At 42.3% G+C, this 21,989-nt stretch overlaps 1 protein-coding gene across 1 annotated transcript in view; it reads left to right on the top strand.

The window, feature by feature from the left end:
* LOC118208066 (extensin-like) overlaps window positions 1-21,989 on the top strand; it is a 57,053-nt gene that overhangs the window by 8,268 nt on the left and 26,796 nt on the right. The window lies entirely within an intron of this gene.

Raw genomic sequence — 21,989 nt, forward strand, 5'->3', positions numbered from 1 at the left:
TGAAAACAGACACCATCCGTTTATCTGGGTTCCTGCAGGCCACAAGGGTTGGTGGGGTAAAAAGGTCGCAAAATTGTCCCACGGCAATCTCCAGATTGCGGGACAATTGTGTTTGCAGCCTTCTGATCTTTACAACCCCAATCCTGGAATTTTGGCTAGGGCAGCCAAAATTTTACCTTACAGGAACAAATTTCCAAAATGTATCCCTTTGTGTCAGGGTCTGGGGGAGGACTCAAAAACAGACCAGATGTCCAGTGAAAAAACGTGGAGATTTATTTCCAGGGTACAGGATAAGCAACAGTCTCGTAGTCAAAATACAGGCGCAGGTCAAAAATCCAGAAATCCAAACACAAACAGGCAAAGGCACAGAATCAGGAGCAGAGACCAGGTCGATGGAAACAGGCGGAAGTCAATAATCAGAAGCTAGAATAACAAAGTCGGCAGGCTAGAAACGTAGTCGAAAAACAAGCAAAGTTCAAAAACCGGGAATACACAAAGATACAGAGATAAGGCTTGAACGGCACTGACAAAAACAGAGGCACGATCTGGCCAAGAAAAAAGGTGCACACAGAAACTAAATAGCAACGCCAAAGAGTGAAGATGGGATGCAGGTGAGGAGGGTAAGTGGAGGCTTGATTGCAGATGCGGAAACCGGTGGAACAGGGGCGGGGCGTGGGCGTGGACAGGAACCAGGAACCTAAGGGGGAAAAATAATAACAAACGCACACCCAAGCACACGAACACAGAAAACACAACCGCAAGCGAAAACAAGTAAACTGAAAATAAAAATAAATACACACTAGACAATAAATAAAAAAATAAAAAATAAACAAAACTAAAACGGAACACAAGGAGAATCAGGCAGGATTCCTGACACTTTGGGTACTAATAAGCACCTTTTACAAGCAAAAAAGGTACAAATGAATTATTAAACCCATGGCTTGTGATTTTATGTACCAAAATTACCAAATCCCCTGATCATATGGGAGTCTCACTCGGTAAACATACATATTTATTCTGAAGAACAACAAAGAAATACAAAACATCATTTATTTTTATTCTGGTGTGATGATATGTAGGGGAGAGTGGGGGAAAATATAATGTGGGGTAAAATGTAACACTGACTTTTTAGGTAGATGAATTAAGCTTGAACGACATATTTCAGGTTAAACATGCAGAATAATCATCTCTTTGTCTCCAACAAACAGAGAGAGAGTTCAATAAATATTTCGGGAGATATTGCCTAAAGTCTGTTTTAGCTATATGCAAGTGAATTTTTTTACTGGAAGTGTTTTGATAATATATTTTTGAACAAATAAATTTGTTCAAAAAGAATGAATCGTTCACAAACGACACACCACTAATCAGTACAAGCAAAGCAGTATAAATATATCACATCTGCAATGTTCTTTTTCATGGAAACGAGGTGTACATCTTCTAGGTAAGTAATAAAATGAATGTTTATTGTTTCAGATGTAAATGTACAACGTGGCTTTCCTTTGAGTAATGGAGGGGAGATTTCCTTTGAATTCCCCATTTAAATTACAGTGATTTGGCGCTTCCTCATTGTACAAATTCAAAGTCCTCTTGCATCCCTTTCTTTCTGTTTTCTCTTATATTGCTTTAGTGAAATCAGACACTGGTTCTCTATCTGATTTTGGGAATATGTGAAATGCCTTGTTTGTGTAGCGCACACATCGTGTATGCTTCCCACATTTTCTTTTGCATCTACATGCATTGCTTGGCAAATTAGACACTAGGCACACAGACCCATTCCCCAGGCACTGCAGGTCACGTCTTGAAGAAAACAAAATGTGTCAAGGATTCAATTAAAATTCTCGTCTGCCACTAATACCATTAAGGTCAGATTCCGCACCCTTTGCTTATCAAAGATTCAGAATGACGTTCTGAACAAGGTCGCCAAACAGATAATATGGGGACTAAAAACAATTCTGCACCTCCAGCAGTATTCACTAGCACTGAGTTGAATGAAAAAGATCATTTCTGCACGTTTGCATTTTCTTATGTTTACATTTTGTGGATAATTGTTCAATATCTGTCAAGGTCAGCATAGCATGGATAGTTCTGCCAAGTTTTTTTTATACAGGGCGGCTGTGGATTCAAAGGTAAAGTCTTAAAGTTAAGCAGTTAGCATAGCATCCACACTCAATCACACCCGTGTTCAGAGTGAACACCCTCAGTGGTCATATAAAATCCACACCAGCTCATGCTTCCTGTTCGCTGTGCTGAAGGAGGGCTGATGCTGCTCTGAAACATTCATACGAGCTCAGTGGAGTTGAGCATCAAACGCAGTTGCTTTGCCAGCCGTTCTTCTTCAGATTGCAAATCTCTGTCCCCAGGAGATGGGAATGAACTGTGGGAATGAACACGACCCCTCGTTGTCTCTGTGTAAGCAGTCCACGTGGCCTGCCGCACTGGGGGCAGGGGCGTTTGTTTTCATTGAGATTTACATTAAGTCGGGGGGGGGGGGGGGCAGAACCCTATTCCTGGAGGGCTGTGTCTATTGCTGGTTTTTGTTTCCAATAATTACCCTGACTCAACTTGCTAATTGGTTGTACACACAAATGCAAGTTCATTTGCAGATTAGTAAACCTTTCAAACGGGCTCACCAGCTGTTATTCATGAGCTTGTCAATGAATGTAGCCAAAATGCCAGATCAGAGGTGGACTGGGCTAATTAAATATTTGAAGACAGAAGTTGGCATTTGAAAACAGGAACAGCCCTCCACAAATGGGGTGCCGCAGCCCCGGTAAAAGCAGTCTGTCTGTCCGACAGGCCGTGTTTTCCGTGTGCTGGGTCCTCCATAGGCTCTGTGTCCCCTCAGAGAAAGCCACAGCTCTCCCTATTAGAAGAGCTGAGAGTTAGGTGGGAGAACAGAGCCATAATTTCCCCTGCTTCACCCTCCTTATGCTTAGCTCCAGAACACAAATGTAGCTAATGAACCTCCGCTAGCCTCACTACATAATTTTTCAATCAGGTCAGTGCCTGCAGAGCTACCGCAGTAAGTGCACAGTCATTTCTGGACAAACAAAGAAAACCCAGTGTCTTAATAAGGATCAAGGTGAGCATCAAAGGGAAGACCTTACACACAAAGGACAGATCCAGAAATTAAACTCTGTCTTCTTTACAAATAAGCAGCACGATAGCTAAAGGTAATCACGTTTGATTTACTTGTGAAGCTTTTACACGTCTAGGAAGACGTCAGTAAGTCTGTGTGGCAGAAACAATTGTATTGTGCATGTCTCTGACCCAAGACACAATGGTTATTAAGTTGTGAATTCTGAACAGATGTTCTTTTTTTAAAAGGAATGGAATAATCAAATGTACAATCTGTTCCCTTGATGTTTGTTTGTTCTGCTGCAAGCTGCACGAGGAACAGCGGCTCATATATGGAAGAGAACTGTTTGGGTACGTTCACAGGGCTGTTTCTACCTTATCGGCACTGCTGTAATGTGCTGTTCGTATCCATTTCCCAGTCTCTGACGGGTCTTGTGGGGTCAGCAGCACATTTCCTTAAGGGGCCTTGGGGCCTTCACAGTCACAGCACTGCAAATTGGAAATATCACAACAGCAATCACAAGCACAGTTATTTTCTGCACATCGTCCTTAGGTAGAATGGGGAAAGGATAGGTCATACTGTAAGCAAACCTGAGCTTGTGTTTGATGCTTGGCAGTTTCAGTTAGTGGACTGACTGGCGTTTTGATCCAGTAACACCTCTGCCCCAGGGTGTGTGTGTTATTGTAGTCTGTACTGCACACCACTGTTGGGAACAGGGTAATTGTAGCCCTGGGTCAGGAACCCTGACACACATGGCCCTTTGGGGTGGGGGGGGTGGGGGGGGGGGTGGGGGAATGGGGGTGGGGGGGGCTGGCAGGCGGGGACCGGGGGCGGGAGGGCAGGTCGAGGGGCAGGCAGGCTGTCCAGCACCAGAACATCAGTAACACTGGGGAGTGATGATGATGATGATGACAACCAAAGCAAAATAATAATAATAATAATAATAGTAATAATAATAATAATAATAATAATAATAACTGAACTCTGACAGGGAAGAAACTCACCTCATCCTCAATCTATAGCTCTGTGTACTTCCTCCTTTTGCATCGGAAAACAAAATGTTTAGGAATTATTAAAGGCAGAGTTGATGTTCTCAAAGGTTTTTTTTGTTTTATTTTTACTAAATATTGTTTCCAGTTTAATGTATGTTTTTGTTTGGCCCAGACTGTTTTTGTGCTTAACTTGGAGTGGATGTGGGTTGAATGAGCTGTTGGTGTGGCTGGCAGTCAGCAGCTGGTTGAAATGCATCTGCAAAACTCTCCAAGACCTAGAGTGGACCACACACTGCTGCTCTTTCATTGGTCAAGAGCCGATCTGACATTGAGGTCTGGGTTTTTTTTTTTTTTTTAACACAAGGTTGATAAGGAAATGAATACATGAAAACCATAAGTAATGACTGAAATTGTAAAGAAACTGGCAAAAGGAAAATAAATATTTGGCATCACTATACCAAGGTTTTTTGTTAAAGGGATAGGTTTTTAATAAACCCCAGAATAATATTTAAGTTTTAATGTATGGTTATGCTATACTCAAATCTCGTTTTTGTTTCTGCAATGAAGGGTATTTCACAGATTTACTGTAGTTTGGATTATTAATTAAACCGCAATCCGTGTGGCTACAGTGTCCTCTGATTGGTTGCTGGTGGCAGTTACCATGGGAATGAGGCGGTGAAGGTGCGCCAGCGGTAATGGAAGGCAGGGGAACACAGACAGGACCCCCAGGGGCCACAGTGGAGCCAGCGCAATCGCACCGCTGGCAGTCACAGGGCCTTGTAAACATCCCTGCTCCTGTACTGCTCTTCTCATATTCGCAGCGAGACCACCTGTATTTATTTGAGAAGTTGTTTATCGAAAAGAAATACGGGCCGTATATCGCCTATAAAAAGCAGAGGTCTGCCTCTGGGCTGGGCGTTGGACAGCAGCAATGGCCATAAAGCAAACGCTGAAGCGCAGGCAGGAGTGAACGAGTAAAAGGCACATATGAGGTGGGCACCAGTGCTACGGAAGCATCGACAGCTCACAAAATGACTTACAGCGGGAACATTACAATGCCGCCAGTTTCCGTACCTTTCTTTAAGGGCTGTTTTGGGGAATCGCTCCACAATACATCACGCCCAACTTGTTTGAGCTCTCTCTGCCTTCATTAAAATTTAACAGCCTCGCTGCCATTTTTCACTTTTCGTTTTTGCAAGCATCTTTCACAGGGAGGGTCAGAGAAGCTTCATTTTGGTTGTAGCATTTTCCATTACATTTATTTTTGGTGAGAGCGAACGGCGCGTTGTGCAGACTGCATGGCAGCTGCTGGTTCGGCCGGTCTCATTAACTCGCATATTGGGTGAAATTGAAATGAGCAGAACATCGAAATGGCAGAGAGGGACGGCCTAACGGTTTTTGTTTCCGCAGACAGCAGAGACGTGTTGGGGTCTGAAGAGGCGACGAACGAAGCGATGTGGGTTTGCTCATGTGAAGATGCCTCTCCTCGCCACGCAGGGTCTCTGAGGAAGCTGGCTGTGGAAGGGAGGCTTTCACACATGAACTCGGCATGCAAATACAGAGAATAATCCGCCTCACTTCATGAACTTTCAAAAAGTATCACATGACTGGTATTGACCTTCCGCCATCAGACCTTCATCAGGTATTTCTTTAAAGTGATAAAAGCGTGATCTTGTTAAAGTATTCCACCCGTCTAATACCCCATGTGACTAGGCTGAACCACCTCGATGCTCCACCATTGACAATACTCAACCACACACTTGGCACAATCACATCCATTGCCTTGGAAAATTACATTCCTGTGATAAATGCGTGATGACATCCGTCCTGTAGGTCAAGGGTGCCCACGTTTTTTTTGCTGTGCAATCTACTTTTCCAATGGCCAGCACAACGTGATCTACCAGCCAGCATACAGTATTGGTGATACTGGTTCATATAGAGTCCACCGATTTGGGCCGGAGTCAGGTTAGGGGGGTTTCTGCCTTGGAACAGATGTCAGACCAGAGAGTTATTGCCACACAAATTCATTACAAACAAATTTCTCCTTTAAAATACTTGGACCGGACATTATCTATACTAGTTTATTAGCCCATAGTTTGCTAATAAACTAGTATAGATATATGGCACACTGAATATGTGACGGGTGCTGGAGAAAAGGTCCGCAAGTCGCAAATCTTGAAATCGCGCTAGGAGGCAAAAAAGGTTTTTAAACTTTTTTTCATATTACGAAAGTTAAAGTGTTGAAGAAGTCACTCAATAGAATAAACAACATTTTTAGGGTCACTAAATACTTATAATTTGTCAGCAAAGTCGGCTTGTTTTAGTGATTCTTACAGCCGGGTTTTGGAGGCGTGATGGGGATGCAGTTTAATTAGCATGTTTGATTTCGTTGGCTATTGTCACTTTGTTTCGGTCAAGCCACCGCCCATAAATAAAGCCGTGTGGTAGTAGCATATGTTTGTTTACTGTGTGAGGTTGCTAAAATGGCGGACGCTCAATCAGTAGGTGAGAGTATAAGCTTTCTAACGATGTATAACATGTCTAATTTTTCTTTTGGAATAGCGTTCTATAGGTTAGCATAACCGAACATTTTCTTACCATGGCATTCGCTCTATATGGTAACATTAAAAGACGTTGCACCTAACGAAACGTTGTCAAAGATTTTTCGTAATTCCTTGGAAAATAACATTATTATTGAGGACTTCTGGGCATAGCTAAGCCATATGTTTGCTGATAGACCTATCTGACATCGTTTTCTGGAGCAAAATAGAAGCGGATATAACTGTCATTGATTTACTGTCTCTGTCTCCATCTACTGAACATAGATAAGATTTCATCATTGCTATGTAAGTATTACTGCTCAAAATATTTCGGTTATTACGTTATTTTAGAAATTGAGTGTCTTTAAATAGGTTAGTGGTATTATGTAATGTGGATATTTCACACTGTAATGTAAGCGTTAGTTAGTAGTGTAATGGTTTTTGTGACGCATACAACAGTGATGAGGAGAGTGTTGAAACATTGCCAAAACGTGTTGAATGGCTGAAAAATGTTTTTATATCGTCCCATTCCCATACAAGAAAACATAGGAGTGTACAGAGTACAGAAATAGGCTACATACAAGAGTTAATTATTACACATTTAGGTACTGTGCAGCATTGTGTGACTATATGTTTGCATTATGTTTAAATTATATCTATGTTTCATCTTAAACCTTCATAAGGGGCTCATATGCTTTACAATGGACAAAAAGCATTATATTCCTTTTTGGAGAGATTTTGGATTTGTTTCTGGACCCTTAGCTATTTTAGACCAGTGCTAATAATTTAGACATTGTTGGTAGATTTGGAGATGCTGGGTACACTGCTTAGTTTTTGCTTCATAGATCTTTAGTAGTTCTACATATCCACCCTTAGATTTTATGAACTTGTGGTAAAGAAGTTTTTGATCCAGGACATGTATACTTTAACCCGCAATCTCCCAGTATTTCATTGCGAACTAAAAAAGGAGCAAATTCATTTTAGATTTTTTGCCTTGACCATTGCATTTGTGGCACTTTATTTCTTACAAAATTATGAATATAAAGTAATCTAAGCTAGTATTATAAATGGTACAAATGTATTGCTTCATTTAAGACATTTTTCTAGTCTCTGTGGTATTCACATCTGGAGTTTTAAAGCGTTAAATAGGGTAACCCCTAAATGGGCAAGGATTTACAGGTACTCAAGTGGGGGAGTGGTTGGGGTGGAGTTAACTAGCTATTGTTCCCACCCATTATCTCCCTGTGAGAAGTGTGAAAAGTTCAAGATCTTTCAAGGGGATTTTCTCTGCTACTTGATTTTAGGAGTACCAACATTCAAATAAGCATATCTTCTTCAACTATTTTCAGATTTCAATGTATGACACATCATTTGAAAGTTTATAATCTGCACTTTCGTAATCTGTAAAAAACTGAAAAATGACCTTGCCCTACTTGCGGACCAAAACACCAGCACCTGTCACATATAGCTTCTCACTATGTTGTATGACATTTCAAAAAAGTAAAATGTTGGACAGTGGTTGTACGCAGTATTATTAACCAGGCTATGACAAACTTATTAGGTCGAAGACGTCACATAGTTAATTCCGTGCGACCGCTGTCCATACTTTTATTAAGTAAATCTAACCTTTTTTTTTACTCTGGTCCAGGGTATGACCACATGTACTCTGTTAGAGTTGAATGAACACTGGATATTTTCCTGTGTATTCATTCAGTAAATCCAACGGTTTCTTAGTAGTAGTGTTCTATATGATCTGCCAGCATGGCCTCTGCAATCGACTGGTCGATTTTGATCAACGTATTGGGCACCCCGCCATTTTCATAAACATGTGTAGAAAGTTTAACCCAACAAAGACAGTTTTACATAATTCATGTATTCATCTACACTAGTTGTTACCAACTCTGTTCCTGGAGATCAAACGTCCCTTATTTGGCACATGACCCTACAAATTAGCAGCTTAAAAAGATCTTGAGCTGTTGAATGAGGTGTGCTTTGTTAGAGTTAGAGTGAACACCAACAGGATGGTAGATCTCCAGGAACAGGGTTGGTTACTACTTACAGCATAACTATTAATTAAGCTCAACATTTTTCTTTAGTTATCAGACATTAAAGAGATGACACCCCGGTAACAGAAATTAGATTTTTTGTGCACCACCCAGGGCAGGAATCCATAAATCAGCATGAGTTTCATATAAAGTGACACATTAATTGTCATAATTCACTGCATAGTATGGGGATGTTTTCAGCAGGGAGTTAAAGTGCAGAATGAAAACAAAGGGAGGCTTTCAGACGAAGCCATCCACCTGCAGAGTTTGGCTGCTGGAAGCATGGCCGTCAGTGGGATATACTGGGCTGTGGGCGGGTCCCTATTCATCCAATAGCATCGGGAGGAGGGATCTCAGGATCTTTCAGTCCTCACATAAACATATGTGTTCTTGAATTACTTGTTCAGGTCAGTTTAGGCAATTTTATGCAGTAATTTGGTATTTTAAATTATTGTGGGTTTATCCATCCATCATCTAACTTGCTTATTCTTGGTCAGGGCGAGAGGCAGGAACACACCCTGGACAGGTCACCAATCCATCGCAGGGCACACACGCCATTCACTCACACATTCATGCCTATGGCCAGTGTACACTCTCCAATTAGCCTGGCCTGTATGTCTTCGGACTGTGGGAGGAAACTTGAGCACCCGGAGGAAACCCACCCACCCACCCACCCACCCGCTCACGCGGACATGGGTAGAACATGCAAACTCCACACAGAAAGTGTGAGGCGACAGTGCTATGCAATGCACCATTGCAATGCACCACCCATTAGGGATTTAACTAATCTACATTTTTTCAGTGAATAAGCATTGTTTTCTTTTGGTTAATGTAACTATGTTTCCACAGTTGGTTAATTAAAAAGAGAAATCATTCAGACTACGCAATTAGCAGAGATGTTTATTTGCCAGTACATTGTTCGACACAAAAATTATGTTCATTCTTCTGCCTCCAGGCTACAATAAATCAATGAACAAACACATCCCATCCAGGGCGACCCACAAACAAAACCTCTTTCCCAGCAATATTTCTCACATACAATTATTATAAAACATTCTGAATGATTAAACTAATGATGCACGTTGAATGGAAGAAAATTAGTTTTATTAACAAAAGCTGACCGTGGCCAGCATAATTAATTCAAGTAAAAAACTATCTTATAAATTGAGTTGTATGAAAAATGTTTAAAAAAAAATTAAACTTGTATTTTGTTTGTATTTGTTGTTATTTGTAACTTAAATGAAAAAAAAAACTTAGAGAGTTGAATGTGATCCAAATGCTACCTTTGTGTTTGTTCATGTTTGTGTGTGTATACTGTCTTTGTGTCCATCATAATTAAATAAACATGACTGACAAAAGAATAACTCAACCTGAATAACAAGTTCAAACCAGTTCGGAGCTGACATTGCAAAGCATTACCTTGTTGAACGCATGTCAAGCCAGCAATTACAATTCTTAGCATCTGAATTGAATGTTTTTATAATAAAATGAGATTCTACATGTTTTCACTACTTTTCCTGAAATAAATCTCATAAATAATACCAATTAATAAATAATAATTAGTAAGCAATTCATTGCATTTATATAGCACTTTTCAGTGATGAGGAGGAAACTTGCCTCAGCCATGACCAATGTGTAGCACCCACATACTGTAGGTCAGGGGTCCTCAATCTTATCCAGAAAGGGCCAGGGTGGGTGCAGGTTTTCGTTCCAACCAAGCAGCTACACAGCTGATCCTACTAATCAAGGCCCTTAGCAATGACTATCGTGGTTGATTAGTAGAATCAGGTGTGTAACTGCTTAGTTGGAACGAAAGCCTGCACCCACACCGGCCCTTTCTGGGTAAGATTGAGGACCCCTGCTGTAGGTGATGCACGGCAGCCATTTTGTTCCAGAACGCTCATCACACATCAGCTGAAGTGAAGAGGGAGAGAACAATTTTTTTGCCAATTAAATCAGGGATTGATCAGGTGGTAGGTTGGGAATTCAGCCAGGACACTTTTAAGTTTCAAAAAGATAAAATGTTTGAAGATACATCATCCCTTGATGCAGCCTGGAGCTCCAGATCCATCACCCAGCTCCTCTAAACTGCACTATACTGAACTATACCATTTTATTATTCTTCTATTATTCCTGTTAGCCTTCACCTCAGCTATAACCTGCTTAACCCATTCTATTTGCTGTGATAGATCCCTTGTAGCATTTCTGCCACATTCCATTTTACTGCTACTTTACACCTGGCTGGCCAGTGGAGGAAGGGCTCCCCCTCTATAGCCGGGTTCCTCTCGAGATTTCTTCCCATTGGGGAGTTTTTTCTCACCACCGTTTGAAGGTTTTCTCCCAACTGGGAGTTTTTTTTTACCTTATGTACTTGCTATTTGGGGATTCAGGTCTGGTGTTTGCTCTGTTTGCTCTTTTTGCTCTGTCTCTTGCCTTGCTTCTCTGTAAAGTGTCTTTGTGACAGTTCTCTGTAAAAAGTGCTATACAAATAAAATTGAATTGAATTAATTTTTTTGGCATGCATTGTTCCACATTGACCTATCATTAAATTACGAAGAAGAAGCATTCAAGTTCCAATTTCAATAGTGACTGGAATGAAGGGAGAGCTTTTGCTGAGATTGCCCACAATGCATTTCCCTAGCACGGTGCTCTCATGTACCTGGTTAACGGTGAAACAGTGTTTCACCAGCAGACATCAATTTTGATTGGACTGTCACTGGAAATAAAGTGATGGACCATCCATTGTCTTGAAAGCGATTTCTGCAGCCATGAACACTGCCACTGCACCTTAATGGTGAAGGTTCCTCAGTAGCATCGAGACTCTCCATGTTTGAATACCTGCACACATTGTACCATATCAGTAGCACCTTGTGTGCTTTACAGTTCACGGTGCTCGCTCTACACGAAAATTAGGTGAGAAGAGAGAAAGAATAGGTTTGTTCGTGCCTGAACAAAATGACCCATCCGAAATGCATTTTACAGGCACGCAGGATCAAACCTAGGTTCTAAACATGAATCCTGATACAACCAGCTCAATAATATAGCATGCACACAATAAAATAAATGCACGCACAACCTGCATTTCACATATGAGATATTGACGTTGCTCAGATACCTACGTGCATCAGCCAATAAGAACACCATCATCTTTTCGTTGGCATGGAGCCCAAAGTTCCATTTAATTTCCCAAGTTATCATTTGTGTGGACCGGCAGGATAATGGACACATCTAAAGACACTCAGAAAGAGGCATGGCATGGTCAGGCATGTGCTTGTTGTAAACCTAAAAAAGCTTACAGTGTCTGCCGCCGAACATCTGTGTAACTGTTCTCCTGTTCATAGAAGGGGGTGCTAGATGAAAAAGCAGAAACCATATGAATGTGAAATGTAAAAGATGAGAAGATGGAGTAGGTATGGGTGTGAAGTTTGTGCACTGGGTCCCTGACTCCTTGCATCTTCATTATAAAAGAGAATGAGAAAGGCACACACCTCAAATGAGAGTGTGTGCCTTTGAAGATTTTGGCTGGCCACAAATGTAATTTCCTCAAACTTTGAGCTGGTGGTTGGCGTGTGCCTCTCCGGTGGAATATGCACTGCCTTCAGGTTTAATATACTCCTGCTGTAGGTTTGAATTCCCTCTATCCCTGTCGAGCCGAACGCTCCCTGCATGAACGACTGTTGCTTTTTCGCCATTCCGATGACACTCCTCGGCGCGGAACACCTAATGTGATCAGCTTCCATGTGAGTCATAAATACATAATGCACTTTCATATTTAATTTGCGCTTCACTTTTTTATGTGTGTGTGTGCATTCCTGCTCCTCTGTCCCCCTGCTCGCTGAATGAAATCAGAGAGGTAGATTACTCATGTAATGTTATAATCCCAGTTCGGCAAGTCCTCAGAAAGCCAACCAACCCCCCCCCCCACCCCCCCCCATTTGCAGCGGACACGTTTATGGAGTGGCTGAAATTTCCACGGTGTCAGATTGAGTTACTGCGTGACAGGCCGAGCCTGCAGACCCTCGTTTTTCTCTCTCCGTCTTCTTCTCTCGTGCCCCACCTTACGCTTCTGAAAAAAACTCCTTTCCTGGGGGGGTCAAAGAATTGGCCTGGATGAAATGTGGATGAAACCCGGATGAGACGATTGGTAGAGCAGCCGGGGGAGAGAGCGCAGTGATGAAAGAGGTGCGCCCCCCCCCCCCCCCCGAGTCATTAGCGAATGAATACGATCTGCCGCCACTACAGCGGTCTTAATTAAACGGGAGGCGGACGCGTGTGGCGTACTGATAGCGGGGGGGGGGGGGGGGGGTTAAACCGGGAGCTCGTCGTCTCTGCGTGATGATGTCACTGGCGCCCGGGCGCAAAGCCAGGGCGGCGGTGGCGGGGGAATTGTTTTGCACGTCTGCACCGTTTAAAGCCACTGCCAGCGGCCTTAGATACGCGCCCACGTGTGACAGGACTAGGCCGGGACGCCGAAGAGTAGCTGTGTGAAGCGCGAGGCAGGTACGCAGGAGTGAAACTGCACCCCAGGCCCTTAGCGCAGCGAAGCACACGCGCGCGTGTGTTCACAGAGACTGAAACAGTGCACGGAATAATGAACCATCATGTTATTTTCTGTTGTACATCTTTGTTGTCCAGTAAAGCATTCGCTGAGGGGGGAGAACAGATGGAACATTTGCTTTGGCGGTACTTCAAGCTGAACACTATTCTTTCATCTGTCAAATTACATCTAGTAACTAAAAACTGAGGCATGTATGGTGTATCTATGGAAATGCCCAAAGCCCACAATTGTTTGTTCTCAGAACATTCTCAATGTGAAAACTTTTCAGACACACTCACAGAAATTGTTTGTAATAATACATAAACTATTGAGATAGTTTGGTGAATGCTCTTGTCATGACAAAATCAGTTGAGAATGATTGACAGTTTTTGGGACACTGTGGCCATTTCTAAACTTCAATTTAGAGTACCAGAACCCTGCAGTGAAACTCATTCAAAATTGTTATTTTATTTTATTGTTATTTTAATTATTATTATTTATGTTTTTGTGTGCCTATGTGGGCTAGTCAGTTACAGTTAATGGTAAAGATAGAGCCAAGGTAAACCTTATTGGTGGTGGCTAAAATCATATTTATTAGAGAGAATGAATATATTAATGTGGGTAGAGTTTGCATAACACTTTTCAATGAATTACTTTGATCTGTTCAAACCTTCAGATTCCATGAAGCTGCATGTCCAAACTAGTTGAAATGTAGAGCATCTAACTAAACTAACAGAATGTTTCAGATACTTTTCCAGGTTATGTAGGCTTGCTAACAAGTAATATTCAAGATCTTTTAGTTTCAAACATGAATTACAAAAAAATGCTATTCTCAGCACCTGCCCGCAATTTGGTTTGTTCACATTTAATGTATTTCAAACTTATCTCTCTTGGCAGAAAGTAATAGGCTGCTTCAGCTGTAGGAATAAAGAGCAGTCTTCCCTGACCTTGGCAATGCCATGTACAGGGGAATTAAGCTTACATTGGAAATGTAATTTAGCATCCTTAACAAGGTCTGCATTATTGAGAGCTTTCTACTGCACACGTTTGCAGTTAAACATGTCTGGGTAGGTGTTTCTTATAATCTTCAGACAAGTCCAATTGACAGCATGAGATAAAACCAGTTTCTGTGTTCAGTTTTGTGCACTGACCTCCGACTTTTACCCTGCATTGCTGAGATGTCTCTAAAAAAGTTCAAATGCAAAAACGTCATTATCTCCAGGCTGTTCAGTCGATCGGTCTTTATTATAGTGCCTTTTAGAGGCAGGCTGTCGCACAGTGCTTAATAAGAGAGGGAATGAAAAAAGAAAATGAAAAATAACTGTTGAGCCACTTTGGAAACCCTGGAAAATAACTGTGCAATTGAGCTGAGCTCCTGAAAAATTATGAGATTCAGAAAAAATGTTCAGTTTATTAATGCTAAAGATAAGCAGTCTGATGCTGTATCAGATGGGATTCCTGAATGTGGTATAATGACCTCAGAAGGGTGTTCCTCAGCAGCCTGGTAGGCTGGACCTCATCCCTCCAAAATCCAGGACAGTTCAGGAACTTGTGAGAAATAAACCAGAATTCTCATGAACTGCAGCAGTCATAAAGACACGCTATGCAGGATTTTTAGCCTTTCTGTGGTCCTGTGTTTACAATCAAAGAAGTCTCCTCCGTCCTTAACCCCACTCACTCATCTCTGTTTTTACATATTATATTCATTTTTATACCATTTTTGTTTTTATATCTCTGTCTTTTGATAGCTGTTGCCATTGAGGTAAAGCAATTCCAAGGCTGATTATAGTTTTTGAATGACCCCTCTCGGCTTGTCGCTTCGCTTCACAGTACATGTGCTTCTTTACCTCTGTCATTGCAGTAGCCAGCTAGCTACAACCTGACCCCACCCCTCAGCTCTGTAGCCACGCCCACCCCTCCCCACACAGAACAGTGTGCCACGCCCTGGAAAATGTTCAAAACACACTTTAAAATAAATACAGGCAGAGGAGGATGGACTTGGCAGGACAGAGATCGCCAGTACATTATAGATCTGACTGAGCATGGTTGTTTTATTATTTTTCCAAGGTAACAATTCTGCCGAGCACGCCTTTAAAAACCCGTAGTAAATAATTCCACCTTTCTTCATTCTCTGAATCTGTTCAGACATTGGAATGAAGTTGCATACACTGGATCTTATTAATGATCAATTATTCGTACAAGGAAATAAATAGGGACTGTTTTACATAAATGCTGTAATAGAGGCAGTGTAATACTGTAACCAAGAATCAAAGTGCAAATCTCACTTCTTGCTTCTTGTCCTTTTTCAAACTGCTTACCTGTACCTGTTTTCTCTGAATGAATGAATTATTCTGGGGCTTTGCTTACAGCTGGTGGAGCAGGTGTTGTGTGTGTTCTGTCACCTCCGTTTTGTCTAAGCTGTTAGTACTGTATGTTGGCTTTGAACAGGAAATCTGAAGATGGAAATGTGGTAATCTGCCAACTTTGATTATGGGAACGGAAGGCAGCACATCAAATTATTTTGTTCACTTTTGTATGTATTACTGCTCAGAATGCTCAGCAATTAAATGTTTGAAAGTAAAATCGACCTTGTGTGGGACAGTCCTACTTTCTGACCTTTTGTCCAGCTTCTTGCAAGGACGCAGGAGGTTGTGCTTTTGAAATGACACAATGTCCTTTCATTCTTTTGTGCAGTGAGCATTCATAATGGCCATTGCACTAGGCCAATAGCACCCCTCTTGTTGTGCATTCTGCACAAATCTAGTAGTCTTTAATAGCATGCCATTCTAACATGTTTATATGTGCCACGCCACTTTTGAATACCCTTCATTGGCTTCTGGTGGCTGGTCGCATTCAGTTCAAATCTGTTGCCCTGGCATAGCATACTGTGAATAGAACTACCCCTTCTTATCGTCAAACAATGGTTATACCATACAACCTAACCAAACCTCTCCATTCAGCGTCTTTTCACCTGACGGCTGTTCTCTGTCTTTGAGCGCCTTGAAGCTGCTCCTCGTGGACCTGGGTCTTCTCTACCCTCACCCCCCGATGGTGGAACGACTTTCTCTGAGAAATCACGAAAGCCGATTGGCCAGCTGTCTTCCACAGAGGTCTAAAAAGCGTCCTTTTCAAGACGCGTTTACGAGTTTCTCAAAGTTTCCGTTTCATTAAAAAATCAACCCTTCGGTCTCTTTAGCTTGCAGATCTTGGGGCATGCACCTTGACTGTGGCTCTTATATGATTGTAAGTCTGTGTATAATTAGCTCCTGTGGTGTTTGCTTACCCTGTGAAATGCCCTTTTGCAAGTCACTTTGGCTAAATGCATCTGCTAAATGGCTGAATTAGAAATGCTGTATTTTTCAGTGACAATGACAGTGTAATTATCTCCAAGCCCAAACCTACCTACCCAATCCCAGTTTGCAGGTTTTGGGGGTTTTCCTTGTATTCAGTGGCCAGTTTCAGATTGGGGAAAAGAGAGATTTCACATAAACCGTCTGAAATTGCTGTTTGTCAGGGCTGAAATGTGGCACCCATAGCAGACACACCCTCATTGTCACACTCACTCCAATCATTATGAAGTGTCGATTATGACTTATTTGCCTATAAAAAATTGTATATTCTATTTGTATATTCTAATTCTATTCTAATTCTATATTGAATTTTAAATTCATGTGGTTTCCCGTCTTTATTTATATATGAAAGATCTGATGATACAAAAAATAATCTTTTCTCAGACTCGGATTCTTTGTTATGACTTTGCATGAACCCTCAAAAGCAGATTTGTCCTAATTACCATCCTAAATACCCTCATGTGTGTTACCCAGGGGGTGCACAGAGTTGGGAAGTATTTTTAAGACACAGCGCCTGAGGGCACTGCTGTGGGCACAGAGCAATGCCAGGAAGGGAGGGCAAATTAAAAGGTGCTTTTTTCTCTGAGAGGCTGGCAGGCTCATTATCTTCCAGTGATACCCGTTAGCTGTTGAGAGATTGTACTTCTGGGCTGGGCGATGTCTTTAAAAACAATATCACGATACCTTCATGAAAAATGGTGAAATACAATACTACAAAACATTTTTTAAAATAAATTAACTGTTTTTGAAATTTCATTTTAAAATTTGTTGGACCCATGTTATGATACAATATTGAGCTTATAGCTTATTGCAACTGATCCTCATAATATTCTTCTAGTCTCTGTCATAGTGTGGTCATGCAAATCTGTGATGTATTCTTATTATCAGCAGGCCATAGCAATTACAGTAGTTTCCCGTTTTTACATAGTTTCTGAAGCCTATAAGGCCCATTGTCCGTGTTAGAGGCTGTATCAGCACCATTGCGATTAATACGCATGCAGTGGTCATTAAACTAATTATCCACATTTGTGCAGGGATTAGACAAAACTAAAACATCTTTTAAATTACTTCAGGAATAGGTGATGTTGGAAAAGTCCAAAAACACCTAAATAATGAGATATGAGTGAACAAAACAACAAATGAAGATGTTCTGGTCTTTTCGACAACATGCTCTGACATTGCAAAATGCATCCCTCTTACCTTTATATCCACGCCTAACCTGCGCAAGTTTGTTTATGTTGAACAGGTGTACATTAGACACTATGTTCTTTCAAGGTACAGCATCTGCAGGTGGAAGCAAGCATAGCGAAGCAAACTTAGCCGAGTAGACATCGTCTGTAAATCATGACATCCAGCTCCCATTGTCACAGCTGTCAACCATTGTCGATATCCGATACTCATACTCAGTCATCATATTTCCCAGCCCTATTGCACTTGGAAAAACTTATTTTCTTCCCTATTTTTAGTGAAGATGGCAGTAAGAATGGTCTAATGTGTGCTTAAAGATTTCCACTGGTCACTTATTTGCTCAAGCGTACCTTTATAATTACCTTGGCAACCAGCTCAGTTCATGCTCTTCAGTGTGTCAATGACTTTGTGTGCAATCGCATAACTAAGCCTCTACACTCTTTTGATGCTGACTAAATTAATTTCTATGAAGGTGCATGTGCAGAAATCTCCAGAGTCCTAGTCATTTACTGAGAGAGAGAGAGAGAGACAGAAACTGAGACAGAGAGAGAGAACGAGAGAAAGAGAGAGAGAAACTGAAACAATGAGAGAGAGAGAGAGAGAGACAGAAACTGAAACAATGAGAGAGAGAGAGAGAGAGAGAGAGAAACTGAGAGAATGTGTGACTCACTGAGGGAATCGCAGCTCTGGCGGTGCATGAGAGAAGTGAAACGCCAGCTGTGGTTCTGATCGCTGGCCAGACGCAGTTTAATTAATGTCACTGGGTAATTAAAAACGGCACACGGAGCAGGGCTGCCTGCCCTGACATCATTGTTTATGAGTGCTCAGGAGCTCTTATGGCCGGTAGCCTCCCTGTGCTCACAGACAAAGGGACTGCGGAGGGGAGACTCACGCTAATCGCCTATTAATGGTTTTAATGATCTAATGATCTTGTTTGTTCCTTTGTCTTTCTCGTTGAATACACCCACACCCCTATATTAACTGACTTTGCCATCCAGGGACTCTTACATTAAGAAAACCTTTTTTTGAAATGGGCAACCTGCTAACGTTATTTGGTTTTATTAATACAGTGAATGAACGTGAACATGCGCTGTGGAACAGGAGCACATTCCACAGTGCTGTACTCGGTGAGCTGAATTGTGGTGTAAATTGGTCCTCTGATTAAGAGTTTATTAATGGAACGATGTTACAGCTCCAGGGTCAGGGGTCTGACCGGCCGAGGTCACAGCTTCTTGATTTCACTTAATTCATCTCCGAGGACATAATTGGAGTGATGGTCAAACTAATTATTTCCTCTTTCCACATGCAGTCATATTTGCATAGTGTTGGCCCTTGTGGCAGGGGTTACACTCAGAGGGTTTAGCGCCCCCTAGCTGTAGGCAAGAGACCCGTTTGTGGCTTATGCTTAGCCAGGTACCAGATGATCACGCTGAAGACCAATGATGCTAATGACCGCAGCATTTAGAACAAAAACAAAACCCTGCTGCTTAACATAACATAGCACGACGTAACATAACAACATAACATGACATAACATAACAACATAACACAATGTAACCATGTAAAATAACATGACATAACATAATGTAACATTATATTACATACCATAACGTAACGTAACATAACATGATGTGACAACAACAAAACACAACATGACATAACATAACAACGTAATGTAACATGACATAACAAAACATGACATGAAACAAAACGTAACAACATGAAAAACAACATAACACAACATAATGATGAGATGGGGCCATTCAGCCCAGCAATGCTCGCCATTTTCCATTTTCCTGCGACTAAGGGTACCTAGCGCCTGCTAACGGGCATCTAGTGTGGCCGAGTCAGACCAAGACTCATTCTCCTGTAGCACCTAACAACATTACAGGGTGGATTTGTCTTCAGTGACTACACACAGCGCTAAATCTGCAGAAGCTGTGTTTCCATAGTCAGGTTTGTCAAGTTGAGCCAAAAGGTTGCGCAGGTGTGTGTGGAAAGCCTTATGTATGCCCGATGAGGACGAAGCGGCTTGAGACACAGAGAAGGTGAGTCTGAAGCACCGGCGAAGCCTGGAAGCAGCTGTGGAAGAGCAAGAAGCGCCAATATGCACTAGCTTACCCGCCGTTAGCCTGGCTGTAGACATATAGCTGATTACAGCTGGCGCTACCAGAACAGTGATGCGATATAAGCCATGTCTGTCAGCATCCACGATCCTGAGGCTATACAGTCAGGCAATGAATACAGCATCTTTGGAGGGTAGAAAAGCTGCAATGTTAGTCAATCCTCAAAGTCACTATAAATGAGGACAATCAGACGATGATCGCCAGTGATTTCTGCCGTGCGTGGGAAGGCATTTGTAAGAGCAGGTGTGTTATGAGGTGGGAAGTGAACGACCTGTGAAGGGTCAGGGCAGGGTCGTCGGCCGATCGCCCTCGCCCACGGGCGCTGTCCCCCCCGCCACGCTTCAGCTTTCCGATCGGGGTGTGAGAATGTTCGCGGCTCGGTATGGCCACGCCCTCTCATGAGTGGCGGGACCTCCAGTACGGAGTGGTTAGGGGTCGCTCGCTCTGAAACGCGAATGACCCGAGCAGGAAGGGTGCGTTACATTTGCTCTGCCCGGGGCGCTCGGACTGATGACAGGTTTACACCCTCTCACCCGGCTCTCACTCTCCCTCGTTCACCTGGAATGATTTCCCTGGTTTATCCTCTCGTCTTCTCCAGATGAGGCTTTGGCACATTAAGAAAGGCTCAATTTCAGCGTCTAGCATTACGTGAACTTACTCTGGTTTCCGCCTTCAAGGAACTGAGCTGAAATACAAGCAGGGCTGCACAGTACAACCAAAAAATCTTAATAGGTTCCCCTACATTGATCATGATCCACCTGTCAAAGCTGTATTAAAATGTTTGGAATTGATGTCAGTGGTACTTTATATATCTTTCATCTTTTTCCTGGGCGGGGATGACACAGGTATGGTCAGTGGTTAATATTCTGTTAAGCAGAACATAAATCACGCTTGTGGCTCTGCTCTGACTGTGGCCTGAGGCCAGGCCATTAATCTAACTGCTGACGGATCCTATAAGACTGCTATCTTTTCTCTGCCATGTCCACTTGCACTGCGTCCTCCCAGCAAACGCCCACATGCGTATCAGTTGGAATCATTCCCACTGGTCGGAGAGGCGATGCCCTCTATGGTACTTGTGTAGGACGCACAGGGCCTCAGATGATCGCTGCTCAAAGTGGGCAGCAGTGTAGTATAATGGGTAAGGAACTGGTCTCGTAACCTGAAGGTCACAGGTTCGATGTCTGGGTACCCTGTAGCACCCTACTCAAGGATTCAACAGCAGTGCACTTAACCTGCATTGCTTCAGTATATATCCAGCTGCATGAATGTGTGCAATGTAAATGCTATGAAAAAAAGTTGAGGAAGTCGCTTTGGATAAGAGTGTCAGTTTAATGTCTGTAAAGGTGTTTTTGTTTTTGTGGTGATCCTGTTGTGCAGGATGTGGCCACAATGCTCCCTGGTGCATACTGTGTACCTGTATATGGAGCTGCTGTGGTCACTCTGACCTTTGACCCTGCAGTGTGGTAGTTTTGATTGGATCCCTGTGATGCAAACATAAGAATTCATGACCTTGTTTTGCATCAGGATGGATCTGCTCAGAACTCTGGAGACAATGGGACTTAGGAAAACAATGCTGTAGCAGTTTCATTTGCGGTCGATGATGCTTGACATCTCTTCATCGTAGTTGATGTGTGGTGAACATTTGGGTGCAAAATGGATGCCACACATGCCATCAATATTGCAGGTAATGGCCACACATTTCCCCCACACACACACACAGCTCCGTAATGACCACACATCTCCACACACACAGCTCCATAATGGCCACACATCTCCCCCACACACACAGCTGTCTGTGGACCACAGTCTAGAAGCAGAGCATCAGCTCTGAGCACACGCTCCCCTTTCTCCTGTTTCAATATACACAGCCCCCCGCTTTCCCCCCATCAATGCAGTCTACTCTAAAATATACTCGCATTCTTAATAAATCAATTTAATCTTTGCACCACTGACGCATGGAAGACTTTGAAACTGTGCGGTAAGCATTTATGAATTGTTGTATCATTGCACATTTTTGCAGAAGTACAAGAAGGAAAAACTATTGTGATACATATGAATGTAATCTGCTGCAGAATTCTCAGTCATGGACGATGAAACATTGCACCAGGCCCCAGTGGGACTTCATCTTAAAA

The sequence above is a fragment of the Anguilla anguilla genome, chromosome 11 (genome assembly GCF_013347855.1).
Source record: "Anguilla anguilla isolate fAngAng1 chromosome 11, fAngAng1.pri, whole genome shotgun sequence".
Classification (NCBI taxonomy): Eukaryota; Metazoa; Chordata; class Actinopteri; order Anguilliformes; family Anguillidae; genus Anguilla; species Anguilla anguilla.